Genomic DNA, 15,040 nt, shown 5'->3' on the forward strand with positions numbered 1-15,040 from the left:
CACAGTCACAACTCATTCATAAAAATATAAGTCCTTTTATGGAATAAGTCCACACAAAATTAATCCTAATTCAAAAATCATATATCTCATAAAGCAGACGTTTGTTAGGGAGAACACAGAAGGCAAATTGGGAGGTAAGATGAACTGAACTTAGCACTGAAGTGTAGTCACCTCTGCATTCAATTAAGTTCAGATCAGTATACCCAACGTCAGGGAAGGACTTTGGTAATCTAGGTGGTTTATCCATTCACTCATTTGCCATTGATTTACTGAATAGAGTGGTGCCCTCAAGGTACAGACAGGTGAAATGCAAAGGCAGGCCCTGCTCCCAAGCTCTGGCCAAGCCTACAGCTGGTGTTGCTTTTGCCATTTTGTAGGTAAAGAAACTAAGGGATAGAGAGACTGGGTTCCAACCCAGGAGGCTGTGCTCTAAACCTTCAGAGGCTACTTAGTTTTGTGCTTTACTTGTTTAGCCTTTTCATGAACACTCAAGGGAGCATCTGGTTCAATTTACTTAGATCGTCCCCTCTGGTTAAGACAGAAGGAAGCTGAAGCCCCAAGTCTACTTCCCAGGAGAGAATTAAAATTAATGAAATACATCTCAAATACTCAAAGTGTGGAAGTTTGGTAGCAGAATAGTGAAATGGCAGGCATATGCTTATGATCTAACCTTTTTTTTTTTTTTAGGCAGTACTGGGGATGGAACCCAGGAGGCATTCTACCTCTGAGCAACACCCCCAGCCCTATTTTTTATTCTTTATTTAGAAACAGGGTCTCACTGAGTTGAAAAGGGCCTAAGTAGCTGAGGCTGTCCATGAACCATGATCCTCCTGTCTCAGCCTCCTGAATGCTGGGATTACGAGTGTGGGCCACCACACCCAGCTTTGATCTAACCTCCTGTATGTGAATAAGATCTACTTTTCTTGTTTTCAATTCCATCTCCTAGGTAGAAAGACCTTGAACTAATGCCACCCTATTTTCCTCCCAACAGAGAAACTGAGTTTAAGACACTTGTCAGCTGTTCCCCAATACCTGGCACTCTCTAAAGAGACCCATTTTCCTCAGGGATAATGAGAATAAAAGTTCTCCCCTATGTTGACCTAAGTGATATCTGTTTCCTAATAAGCTGCTTCTTTGATCGCGCTTGTCCATAATACCCTTTCAAATACTGACACAGGGCCATGGCATACCACAGGGTCTTCTCCTAGGCTGGCCCTCTCCACGTCACACGGCCTCTGACAATGCAGGCCTTGCTTACCTGTCCCATTTAGTTTGCTCCAATCAAAACAAGCAGTGAAAACAAGCAGCTTTCCAGATGTGTTCTAATCCATGGAGAGTTTACCGCTAATAACCCCCCCACTAAGGACATAATATTTCTTGGCATAACACCCTATCCAGGCACTAGATTTTTAAACTGTAAACTTACCCTGATGGCCTAAATAAGTCAATGAAGATCTCTAGGGCTTTTAAAAATAAAAATTTCCCCAAGCTGGGCATGGTGGCGCACACTTGTAATTCCAGCATTCGGGAGGCTGAGACCGGAGGATCATGGTTCACTGACAGCCTCAGCTACTTAGTGAGGCCCTCTGCAACTTAGTGAAACCCTGTTTCAAAATAAAGAATAAAAAATAGGGCAGGAGATATAGCTCGGAAGTCAAATGCCTCTGGGTTCCATCACTAGACCCGCAAAAATAAATAAATAAACAAACAAACAAACAAACCGGGCATTTTGGGGCACGCTTGTAATCCCTGTGCTAGGGTGGCGGAGACAGGAGGATCGCGCAGGTTCGAAGCCAGCCACGCCGGTAAGAGACCCTGTTTCCAAATAAGAAAAAGTATAAAATAGGTCTGGGAGTATAGCCTGGAGGTAGAAGGGGTTCCTGGAAAAGTACAGAAAACTACTCTATCACAAACATCTACATACCCACCACTCGGGCCAAGAACACACATTCCTAACACTTCAGAAGGCACATTCATGACCTTCCCTATCATTACTCAATCCTTTCCTGCTTAAGGTAACCTTTATCCCAGTTATGAAAATCATTTCCTCACTCTTGGTTAGAGGTGGGTCACCAACTATGCATGCCCAAATAGTATCGTTTTTTTTCTGCTTATGTTCTGGATTCAAAAAAGGAGAAATAATACAAAATGTTTTCTTTAGAGCCAGGCTTATTTTACTCGGCATTATTCTCAGTTTAAAAGATTCATACATTTGTCGCAGGCAGGCTTAGTGACTTGCACTGCTGTGCATTGTTCCATGAGTACACCATAGTTGGCCAATCTACTGCTGATATTTGGGTGATGTTTAGTTAGGGGCTTTTATGAATTATGCTGCGATGAATCTTCTCATACATGTCTCTTGGCATTTATATGCATACATTTATGTTGGGAATAAATGCAGGAATGAAATGATTAAGGCATGGAAGTTTCAATTAAAGTTTGGTAGAAGTTGGACATGGTGGTATACATGCCTTTAATCCCAGTACTTGGGAGGCTGAGACAGGATTACAGGTACTCAGCCAGCCTCAGCAGCTTAATGAGGTCCTCCACAACTTAGTGAGAGCCTGTTTCAAAATAAAAAATAAGATAGGCCTGGAAGTGTAGTTCAGAGGCAGAATGGCCCTGGGTTCAATCTCTAGTACCACAAAAAAAAAAAAAAGTTTGGTAGATAATGTCAAACTTTTTTTTTTTTTTTTTTTTTTTGTGGTACTGGGGTTCCTGGAAGCCCTTCTACCTCTGGGCTACACTCCAAGACATATTTTATACTTTTTATTTGGAAACAGGATCTCTTAAGCCAGTGCAGCTGGCTTCAAACCTGCACGATCCTCCTGTCTCCACCTCCCAAGCGCGGGGATTACAAGCATGTGCCACCACGCCTGGCTTGCCAAACTATTTTCTGAAGAGGTTATATCAAATATACATTCCCACTAGCATTGAAAGATCATTTTCACTACTCTGTACTTTTTCTGATGCTTGATTATATTAATATTTAGGTCCTTTGGGTGGGTATATGCTCATTAGTTTATGTCTCAGTGATAACATTTTTTTGGCCATTCAGAAATATTTTGTTAAGCTGCGCGGTGGCAGCCGGAGTCGGCGCCCTCTGGACGTTTCAGGTACCTGGGCTCCTGCCGTGGGACCCTGCCTGTTCGTACTCGTGTCCTGTGCACACACCGTAGAACGACTGCGCCATGGGTCTGACATCCAATTCCAGCGTGCGAGGGCTTTATTTGATAGTCTGGGAACTTATTTCAAACCCTGTGAAGATGTGACTCAGGAAGTGCTGGGGAGCAGTCCAGCATGCTTATCCTGACCCTTGCTGAACGCCGTCCTGCAGCCCTCTCCATGCTGGGAGTAGACAACTCTCCTGAGGCTGAGACTAACCAGATTATACAGAACTTCCTTCTCTCCATCACTGCCTGGAGCTGGGGTAGTCGTTAAGCATTTGGGATTCTGAGGACTCCTTGAAAAACTGCACAAAAAGAATAAATAAATGGCCTTTGAATGGATTGCAGCAGTTACCATTGCTGCTGGAACAGCTGCAATTGGTTACCTAGCTTACAAAAGATTCTATGTTAAAGATCATCGCAGCAAAGCTATGGTAAATCTTCATATCCAGAAAGAGTACATGCTTTTGACATGGAGGATTTGGGAGATAAAGCGGTTTACTGCCGTTGCTGGAGGTCCAAAAAGTTCCCATTCTGTGATGGGGCCCACACAAAACACAATGAAGAGACTGGAGACAACGTGGGACCTCTAATCATCAAGAAAAAAGAAACTTAAATGGACAGTTTTAATGCTGCAAACCAATTTGTCATGAGGTTTACCTGATTGTTTAAGTAGAATGGCTACCACTACTGTCTAATTCACCTCCCCTGGGTTCTAGATGTGGTAAATTGCAAACTTCAGCTTTCACATTCATGGCATTTGCCTTACTTGTTGAAACATCGTGGTGCACATTTGTTTAAACAAAAAAAGAAAAAAGAAAAAAAAAAAGAAATATTTTGTTAAATGCCTGAGCCTCTTGCCCATTTTATTATCAGATTGTGTGTCTTTTTTTACTATTTATAGTTATTTTTATTGGTGTTTTGTGGTGCTGGGTATTTAACTCACGGCTTTGCACAGGCTAAGCAAGCTCTCTATCACTGATCTATACCCCAGTCCCTTATTTATAGGAGTTCTGGATACAAACTCTTTGTCATGTGTTATAATTATTTGCTTTTACTGTATGGTTTACATTTTTACTCTTTTAACAGTTTTCCTTGATGAACTAAAGTTCTTCTATATAGTCTAAATTTGTGGGCGCGCGCACGTGTGTGTGTGTGTGTGTGTGTGCGCGCGCGCGTGCGTGTGCGTGTTTTGTACTGGGGCTTGAATCCAGGAATTCTACCAAGCTACACCTCCAGATAGATAGATAGATATTGAGATACTAGAGATTGAACCCAGAGGCATTCTAACTCTGAGTTACATGCCAGCCTTATTTTTATTTTAATTAATTATTTATTTATTTATTTAATTTTTTTGGTGGTACTGGGATTCCTGGAAACCCTTCTACCTCTGGGCTACACTCCAAAACCTATTTTATATTTTTATTTGGAAACAGAGTCTCTTAAGCCAGCGCGGCTGGCTTCAAACCTGTGCGATCCTCCTGTCTCCGCCTCCCAAGCGCGGGGATTACAAGCCTGCACCACCACGCCCTGCTCTTATTTTTATTTTGAAACAGGGTCTCCCTAGGTTGATAAGTCTCACTACTTGCTGAGGCTATCCTCGAACCTGTGATCCTCCTGTTTCAGCCTCCCAGGGAGTAGGATTACAAGTATATGACATGACACCCAGCTATTTTTTTTTTATTTTGAAACAGGGTCTCACTAAGTTGCCACACAACTCAAACCCGCTATTCTCCTATCTCAGTCTCTCATGTGTGTGTATCTCAGTCTCTCAGAAGTGCACCACCATGACTAGTTAATATAATCTAAACACATCTTTTTCTTTTCTTTTGTGGTACTGCGGATGGAACCCAGGGCCATTCTATCTCCGAACTACACCCCTGGCCCTATTTTTTGTTCTTTATTTTGAAACAGGGTCTGAGTTGCAGAGAGCCTCACTAAGTAGCTGACGCTGTCTGCGAACCGTGATCCTCCTGTCTCAGCCTCCCGAATGCTGGGATTACAAGTGTGCGCCACCACGCCCGACTTCTGAACACAGCTTAATTAGTCTCTTTTTTCTTTTTCTTTATTAGTCTTTGTATATCCTGTTTGTCTTTCACTATATCTTCTCAGAGCGTACTATACAGGCATACCTCAGAGACAGTGCCGCTTCAATCCTAGTCCACTGAAACAGTGTGTATCCCAATAATTATTAGCACATCACACAAACTGTGGTTTTCCAATGCATATTAAAGTTAATTTCACATCACTCTAGAGTCTATTAAGTGTGTAATAACATTATTACACATCTTAATTTAAGAATTTTTTATAGAACCTGTAATCTCAGCTACTTAGGAGGTGGAACCAATGGGACCACAAGTTCAAGGCTAGTCTGGACAATTTTTTTTTTTTTTTTGAGAGTCTGGGATGGAACCCTGGGGCATTCGACCTCCGAGCTACACACCTGCCCTATTTTTTTTTTTTTTTATTCTTTATTTTGAAACCAGATCTCACTAAGTTGCAGAGGGCCTCACTAAGTAGCTGAGGCTGTCCGCAAACCACAATCCTTGGGTCTCAGCCTCCCAAATGCTGCAATTACAAGCGAGTGCCACCATGCCCAGCTCTAGGCTGGACAATTTTGTAAGACTCTGTCTCAATTTTTTTTTTTTTTGTGTGTGTGTGTGTGTGTGGTACTGGGGATGAAACCAAGGTGCATTCTACCTCTGAGTTGCACCCCCAGCCCTATTTTTTTATTCTTTCTTTTGAAACCGGGTCTCACTAAGTAGTTGAGGCTGTCTGCAAACCGCGAACCTCCTGTCTCAGCCTCCCAAATGCTGGGGTTACAGCATGTGCCACCACGCCCGGCTTAAATTTTTTAAAAAGACTAGGGATAAACCAGGAGTGGTGGCGCATGCTTGTAATCCCAGCATTCAGGAGGCTGAGACCAGAGGATCAAGGTTCACAAAGAGCCTCAGCTACTTAGGCAGGCCCTTCTCAACTCAGTGAGATCCTGTTTCAAAAAATAAAATGATTAAGCTGGGCATGGTGGTGCACGCTTGTAATCCCCGCACTTAGGAGGCTGAGACAGGAGGATCTCGCAGGTTCGAAGCCAGCCTCAGCTGGCTTAGGAGACTCTGTTTCCAAATAAAATATAAAATAGGTCTGGGAGTATAGCCTGGAGGTAGAAGGCCCCTGGGTTCCATCCCCAGTAACACCAAAAATAAATAAATAAATAAATAAATAAATAAATAAAATAAAAAGATTTTAAAAATAGGTCTGGGGGTGTAGCTCGGAGGTAGAATGCCTTTACGGTTCAATCCCCAGCAAAACACACACACACACACACACACACACACACACACACACAAACACACACAAACACAAAGGCTAGAATATTCACAGCCAGCCTCAGTTACTTAGGCCCTCAGCAATTTAGTGAGACTCTGTTTCAAAATAAAGACTACAAATGGGGCTGGGGATGTAGCTTGGAGATAGAATGCCCCTGGGTTCAATTTTCCGGTCACACACACACACACACACACACACACACACGCTATGGATATAGCTCTGGTTCTGTGGTAGAGCACTTTCCTACCATGCAAGACACTTTGGGTTCAATCTCTAGTACCACTCACACACACACAAAATGCTTTATGGCTAAAAACACTAAAGAACATCTGAGCCTTCAGGGAGTTGTAATCTTTTTGCTAGTGGAGGGTCTTGCTCAATGTCAGTGGCTGCTGACTGGCCAGGGTGGTGGTTGCTGAACGATGGGTTGGCTGTGGTAATAAAACAATGAGGTTTGCTGCATGAGTTGACTCTTCCTTACACAAAAGACTTCCCTTTAATAGGCAATACCGTTTGACAGTACTTCTACCCACAAAAGAACTTCTTTCAGATTTGTAGTCAATTCTTCAAGCCTTGTTGCTGCTTCACCAACGAAGTTCATCTAATACTCTAAGTTCCTTATGTCATCTCAACGGCGTCCACAGCATCTTCATCTGGAGTGGATTCCCTCTGAAGAAACTACTCTTTTCTCATTCACGAAAAGCAACTCCTCATCCACTCAGGTGTATCATTAGATTGCAGCAACTCAGTCACATCTTCAGGGCTCATTTCCAATTCCAGTTCTCCTGTTACTTTCTCCACTGAAGTCTTGAGACCCTCAAAGTCATCCATGGGGGAGCCGAGCGTGGTGGCGCACACTTGTAATCCCAGCACTTGGGAGGCTGAGACAGGAAGACAGCAATTCAAGGACAGCCTCAGCTACTTAGTGAGGCCTTTTGCAACTCAGTGATATCCTGTTTCAAAATAAAGAATAAAAATAGGTTTGGGGGGGCATAGGTCGGAGGTAGAATGCCCCTAGGTTCCATCCCCAGTACTGCAAAAAAAAAAAAAAAAGAAAGAAAGAAAAAAAATCAGCCGGGCGTGGTGGCGCACACTTGTAATCCCGGCGCTTGGGAGGCTGAGACAGGACGATCACACGGGTTCGTATAGCCTGGAGGTAGAAAGCCTCTGGGTTCCACCTCTAGTACCACCAAAAAAAAAAAAAAAAAAAAAAAATCATCCATGGGAGTTGGAATCAACTTCTTTGAAACTCCTACTGATGCTGATGCTGATATTTTTACCTCTTCTCATGAATCACAAATGTTCTTAATGACATCTAGAGTGATGAATCCCTTCCAGAATATTTTCCATTTACTTTGCCCAGAACCATCTGAAGAATCACTACCTACGGCACTATGTATTTCTTAAATACTAAGACAAGAGTTGAAATTACTCCTTGATTCCTGAACTATACAACGGATGTTGTGCTAGCAGACAGGAAAGTACATTCATCTCATTCTGCACCTCCGTCAGAGTTCTTGGATGACCAAGTACATTATTAATAAGCAGTAATATTTTGAAATGAATCTTCATTTGAACAGGTCTCAAGAGTGGGCTTAAAACACTGAGGAAACGTGTTGTAAACCAGGCTCTGTTGCTTCATTTAGAGGGGACAGACAGAGGAGGCTGTCCTAGGATTTGCAGGATGGTAAATGAGCAACTGGTTTCAACTTAAAGTCACCAGCTGCATTAACCCCCAGATAACATCTTCTTCTAATAGAAGGCTGTTCTGGACTGAAAAATCTGTAAATCTGTTTTTTGTTTTGCTTTTGTTTTGGGGGATTATGAACCAACTGAATTCTACCTCTGAGTTATACCTTCAGCCCTTTCTATGTTTTTGTTTCAAAACAGGTTCTCAATAGGTTGATGAGAATCTCACTATATTGCTCAAGTTGTCCTCGAATCTGCAATCCTCCTGTCTCAGCCTCCCAAGTACTGGGCTTACAGGTTTGTACCACTACACCCAGAGAGTCTACTATTCATTTGTAGATTAATTTTTGTGCCTATGTTAATAAATGATACTAAATTGTTATTTTCCTTTCATCTGGGATAATTTTGATTCTGTCTGAAGGATTTACTGTTTTGTTTTGTTTTTTGTTTTTTTGAGGTACTGGGAACGGAACCCAGGGACATTCTATCTCCAAGTTATACCCCCAGCCCTATTTTTTTTAATTCTTTATTTTGAAACAGGGTCTCACTAAGTAGCTAAGGCTGGCCGCAAACCTATGATCCTCCTATCTCATGCTTGTGGGTTACAAGCATGAGCCACCACACCTGGCTTGGATTTTATTTTGGGGGGGGTACTGAGGATGAAACTCAGGGTCCTTCTCCCTCCAGGTTACACTCCCAGACCTATTTTATATTTTATTTGGAAACAGGGTCTCACTAAGTTGCTAAAAAGCCTCACTAAGAGCTGAGCGTGGTGGTGCATGCTTGTAATCCCAGCATTCAAGAGGCTGAGACCAGAGGAGTGTGGTTCCCCAACAGCCTAATTTATTTAGTGAGGCCCTCCACAACTAGTAAGACCCTGTTTCAAAATAAAGAATAAAAAGGGCAAGGGGTGTAGCTCGGAGGTTGAATGCCCCTGGGTTCCATTCCCAGAGCCTCACTAAGTAGCTGAGGCTGGTTTCAAACCTGCGTGATCCTCCTGTCTCAGCCTCCCAAGCGCTGGGATTATAAATGTGCGCCACCACGCCTGGCTTTTTTTTTTTTTTTTTTTTTGTAGTGAATATTGAACCCAGGAACATTCTGCCTCTGAGCTACACTTCCATCCCCTTTTTTATTTCGAAACAGGCACTTGCTAAGATACTAAGACTGGCCTCAAACTTGTGATCATCCTATCTCAGCCTACCAAGTACTAGGATTTCAGGTATGCCCAGCCATGTCCAGCTTGGCTGGTCATTTTTATATATACCAGGAATTGTTCTTCCAAAATTATCTATAGAAGTTATGGTGCACACTTGTACTTTATTTGGAAACAGGGTCTTACTAAGTTGCTGAGAGCCTCACTAAGTACCTGAGGCTGGCTTCAAACCTGTGCAATCCTCCTGTCTCAGCCTCCCAAGTGCTGGGATTACAAGCGTGCACCACCACACCCAGCGATGGTGCACACTTGTAATCCCAGTATTTGGGAGGTTGAAACAGAAGAATCACAGGTTCAAAGCTAGCCTCGATAATTTATTTATTCTATTTATTTATCCCATTCTATTTATTTATTTATTTATTTATTTATTTATAGTACTGGGGATTAAACCTAGAGACATTCTACCTTTGAGCTATACCACCAGCCCAATTTTATTTCTTATTTGGAAACAAGGTCTCACTAGGTTGATAAGAGTCTTACTATTTGCTGAAGCTATTCCTGAACTTGAGATTCTCCTGTCTCAGTCTCCCAAGTATAGGGATTATAGGCATATGCCACCATGCCTGGCAGCCTTGGCAATTTAGCAAGGCTCTCAGCCACCTACCGAGATCCTGTTTCTAAATAAGAAATAAAATTGGACTGAGGTGCAGCTTGGAGGTAGAATGACTCTGGGTTCAATCTACAGTATCAAAAAACATCTGAGGCCTAGAATGATCCTTTAGAGAGGACATGCCTGCACACACCTGTGGGCACTACCACCCTGGGGTCACCTTTATCCAACTCATGAACTTGGATGTGTCTGCAGTTGAGCCACAGTCCCTGCAATGGCCTTGTACATCAGTTACCCGTGACTGTGACATTATACCTGAGATAATTTGTAAAATGAAGAGGCTTATTTTGGCTCACAGTTCTAGAGTTTCGAGGCCATATCTGTTGGCTCCATGGTTTGGGGTGAGACGGCACATCATGGCAGGATCATGTGTGGAAGCAAAACCATTCATCTCATGGCCAGGAAGCAGAAGGGAGAAAGTGGAAAGGATTGGGGTCCCACACTCCCCTTTGAGGGCATGAGCCCCCCTCCTTGTGACCCAAAGACCTCACTAGGCTCCACCTCTAAAGGTTCCACCACCTCCCAAAAGCACCACTCTGAAAAACAAGCCTTTAACACATGGATCTTTGAATATTTAAGATCCAAACTTTTAGGTCATGGCCTTTCATGGTCCTAAAGCAGAGAAAAGAGGCTTCGCTAGGTTCCCCACACTTCATGAGTACTCAACATTCACTTTTCACAGCCTTGCTACTTAGCCTCCTCACTCAGAAACCTAGCACACAGGCTCTCATCCTTGGGCCTCCACCTTTATACCTCACACAAGGACCACAGCCCAGAATCTCTTCATTCCCTTGCTATCTCACCAGCATCTTCAAGCAGGCACTTATAGTTCACCCATATTTTCTAATTGTTCCCAGTGAGAGAACTGGTTCCAATGACCTAGTCTGCCATCACGTTAAAAAGAAATCCAAGCTGAATGTGGTGGTGCACACTTGTAATCCCAGAACTTGGGAGGCTGAGACAGGAGGATCACAGGCTGGCAGCCAGCCTCAGCAACTTAGTGAAGCCTTCTGCAACTCAGTGAGATCCTGTTTCAAAATAAAAATAAAGGATAGGGTGTAGCTCAGAGGTAGAATGCCCCTGGGTTCAATCTCTAGTACGGAAGGAAGGAAGGCAGGCAGGCAGGCCGGCTGGCCATAATGCCTGTTTACCCTTTTCAATCTGAAGACAACTTAGTGAATAAAATGGAAACAAAACAGAAATGTAAAGAGTCTGCCTCTCCCTCTCCTCGATGACCAGTATGAGTTTATTTTCGTGCTTGTTCTCTTCCCCTTTGGCTTATCCTATCCCTCAGGTCACTATGAAGAATTCACGAAGGCTAGGTTTTTAGACAGAAATGAGAAGTTATGGGTTGGATCTGGAATGTTCCCCAGAGGCTTCTGGATTAAAAACAACGTGGCTGCGTTTAGAAATGGGTCCCTGGGGAAGTGAAGCATGAGGGTTCTGACCTCATCAGTGGATGCATTGTGAGGGCTTCATCATCTGAATGGACTTTTTGGGAAGCGGTGGGGAGTGTATGAGATGGACCTAGCAGAAGGCTGGGGGCATGCCCATGGGGAGGGTGTCCCTGGCTCCCTCCTCCATACCCTCGCCCCTGCCCCTTCCGAGTTGCCACGAGCTGAGCAGCACTCCTCACCCAGGCCCTGCCTCAATGTCCTGCCTCACGTCAGGCCCAAAGCCACGGGCCAGCCGACCAGGGACGGAACCTCGGAAACCACGGGCCGAAATAAATCTTTCCTCTGAGTTGTTTTTCTCAGGTATCTGAGACAGTGACAAAAAGCTCACACGTAAAATTAGCACAAAGATATTATAAGGAGCAGTAGATTTAAAGAAAAACATAGATTAACCCTAAGAATATTTATAACCTTCATTTCATTAAAAAAAAAAAAAATCTGAGCCAAGCGTGGTAGCGCACGCTTGTAATCCCAGCTTTCGGGAGGCTGAGACCTGGAGGATCGCGTTTTGCAGACAGCCTCAGCTACTTAGTGAGGTCCTTTGCAACTCAGTGAGACCCGGTTTCAAAGTAAAGAATAAAAAATAGGGCAGGGGGTGTAGCTCAGAGGTCGAATACCCCTGGGTTCCATCCCCAGACCTGAAGAAAAAAAAAAAATCTGAGAGAAAAAGACCCTTGAAAAGGTCAGCTCCCAGTGAGCAGAACAATAGACACACATAGAATGGCTCTAACTTAGGGTGTAAAAAGTGAAGAATCTCATGGCGGCCTTGTGAATGTGTTTATGTACTTATGTTTCTTTCTGAATAGGTAGTTTATTCCTGTTATTCAAAATTCAAAAAGCCTAAAAGTATAGCAAGAACTGCCTTCTATGTGTCTCTGTCTCCAAAAGCGATCAATGTTATTAGGATTTGTATGATGTTCCAGAGATATTGTATGCATATAAAAAAGTTACATGGCCGGGCGTGGTGGCACACGCTTGTAATCCCTGCACTTGGGAGACTGAGACAGGAGGATCCCACAGGTTCGAAGCCAGCCTCAGCTACTTAGTGAGGCTCTCAACAACTTAGTGAGACTCTGTTTCCAAATAAAATATAAAATAGGTCTGGGAGTGTAGCCCAGACGTAGAAAGCCTCTGGGTTCAAACCCCAGTACCACCAAAAATAAAAAATTAAAAAATTAAATAGTTACATGGATATTTGCATATGCACACATATATATGTACATATACAAACTTTTTCACATAACAATGAGCACATTAGATATATTATATGAACTTTATTGTTTCTGTTTATACCTGAGAACTCCTGTGTTTCATTGGGTGATAATCAATAACTTATTTATCCAGTTCTCTACTGACAGACATTCATGTTCTTTCTAATCTTTTACTATTACAAACAATGCTATAACAACCTGTGTCTATGTCATTAAATAGGAGTGTGCATAAACCTATAGCATAGGTTCCTGGAAGGAAGGAGTCAATAGAAAATATACTTTAATTTTGATAAACATTGATTAAAACAGCTGTCCATAACACCCATTTACAATCCCACCAGGATTGCATAAAAGTATTTCTTCACTTTTACCAAAGGAATGAGAGTTGGCAAAGCAACTTTTATATGTTAAGAGCTACACCCCAGCCTGTTTTTTTTTTTTTTTCCTTTGTTTTAAAACAGGGTCTCACTGAGTTGCAAAGGGCCTAAGTAGTAGCTGAGGCTGTCTGCGAACTGCGATCCTCTTGCCTCACCTTCCGGAATGCTGGGATTACGAATGTGCACCACCACGCTTGGCTAAGAGCCACTTCTTATAAGTGTGTGTGTTAAGTGTGTGTGTGTGTGTGTGTGTGTGTGTGTGTGTGCGCGCGCGCGCGTGAGTGCGCTAAGCTACATCCCCAACTTTTTTTTGGGGGGGGGTGGGACCCAGGGGCATTCTACCTACTGGGGATGGAACCCAGGGGTATTCTACCTCCGTGCTACACCCCCAGCCCATTTTTTTTATTCTTTATTTTGAAACAGGGTCTCACTGAATTGCAAAGGGCCTCACTAAGTAGCTGAGGCTTTCTGCAAACTGCGATCCTCCTGTCTCAGCCCCCCCAAATGCTAGGATCACAAGTGTGCACCACCACGCCCAGCTCCCAACCTTTTTTAAATTTTGTTTTGTTTTGTTTTGAAGGAGGATCGCGCAGGTTCGAAGCCAGCCTCAGCTACTTAGTGAGGCTCTCAGCAACTTAGTGAGATCCTGTTTCCAAATAAAATATAAAATAGGTCTGGGAGTATAGCCCAGAGGTAGAAAGCCTCTGCGTTCCACACCCAGTACCACCAAATAAATAAATAAATTATTATTTTTGTTTTGAAACAGGGCTAGGTTGCTGAGAGTCTCAATAAGTTGGTCTTAAACCTGCAGTCCTACAAGTACTAGGATTATAGATGTGTGCCACCATGCCTGACATTCTTACAGCATCCAAACAGCTTAATATATACAGGCAAAAAAAAAAACATGAAAAGAAGATATTGCTTTTTATTTTTCAGTTTGCAAAGATGCCGTAAATTATGTAAGAGCTACTGGTAAAAACAACTTGTAATTGGATTGAGGGAGGCAGGAAGTTAGAAAAAGAGAAGGAAAAACATAAGTTTATTTCCAGAAACATAAAGTGTGGGCGATGTAATCTTGTTTTGAGACTGAAAGCAATTTTAACCACAGCTTTTTAGGTTTTATGAAATTTAAACCACTACAAACTAGGAAAGATAAACTTTTCTAGTGTTCCTTTTAATATGTCGGCTAAATATAAGTCAATTATCTAAGTATTCCTAGAAGGGATAAGAGAAACCATGCCAGGTTTTCAAATTTTAGATGGTATATGAGAAAAATTTTTATTTTAATGGTTATATGTTTTGGTATGAGTAGAAAAAATTAACCCACCAAACTATTAATATCAATTTTTTTTTTACCTTAAACGGTTTTATTATTGCAAAGATGAAAGGATAGAATATAGCTTAGAGTAGAGCACTAGGCCATAACAGGTGACAGTGGGGTGACTTGAAGTCACCTAATATCAATATTTAGAATTAAATAAGCCAGGCGTGGTGGCGCACGCTTGTAATCCCCGCGCTTGGGAGGCAGAGACAGGAGGATCACGCAGGTTCAAAGCCAGCCGCGCGCTGGCTTAGGAGACCCTGTTTCCAAATAAGAATATAAAAATAGGTCTGAGAGTGTAGCCCAGAGGTAGAAGGGCTTCCAGGAAACCCAGTACCACAAAAAAAAAAAGAATTAAATAAAAATGTAAGCATCAATTTAAAGAAGAAAAGTAAAAAATAAATAACAAAAGAAAAAGTAGCCAAGTAATATCAAAATGGTGTTCTCTAATGTGAGACAATCATTAGTACAGTTCCTCACTAGCTAAAATCTTGGAAACAATAAACAGATAAGGAAAAATGGAAGAACAAAAATACTTTCCTTGGGCATAGTGGTGCACACCTGTAACCCCAATACTTGGGAGGCTGAGACAGAACAATCATAGGTTTAAGAACAGTCTCAGCAACATAGCGAGACTCTCAGTGACTTATTGAGACCCTGTTTCAAAACAA

The 15,040-nt window shown here is 42.5% G+C and overlaps 1 protein-coding gene across 2 annotated transcripts in view; it reads right to left on the reverse strand.

Moving 5' to 3' along the window:
- The window catches only part of TMED8 (transmembrane p24 trafficking protein family member 8), a gene marked incomplete at both ends in the record, with an annotated part of 34,732 nt that overhangs the window by 13,025 nt on the left and 6,667 nt on the right, over positions 1-15,040 (reverse strand). The window lies entirely within an intron of this gene.

The sequence above is a fragment of the Muscardinus avellanarius genome, assembly GCF_963383645.1.
Source record: "Muscardinus avellanarius genome assembly, chromosome: 12".
NCBI lineage: Eukaryota > Metazoa > Chordata > Mammalia > Rodentia > Gliridae > Muscardinus > Muscardinus avellanarius.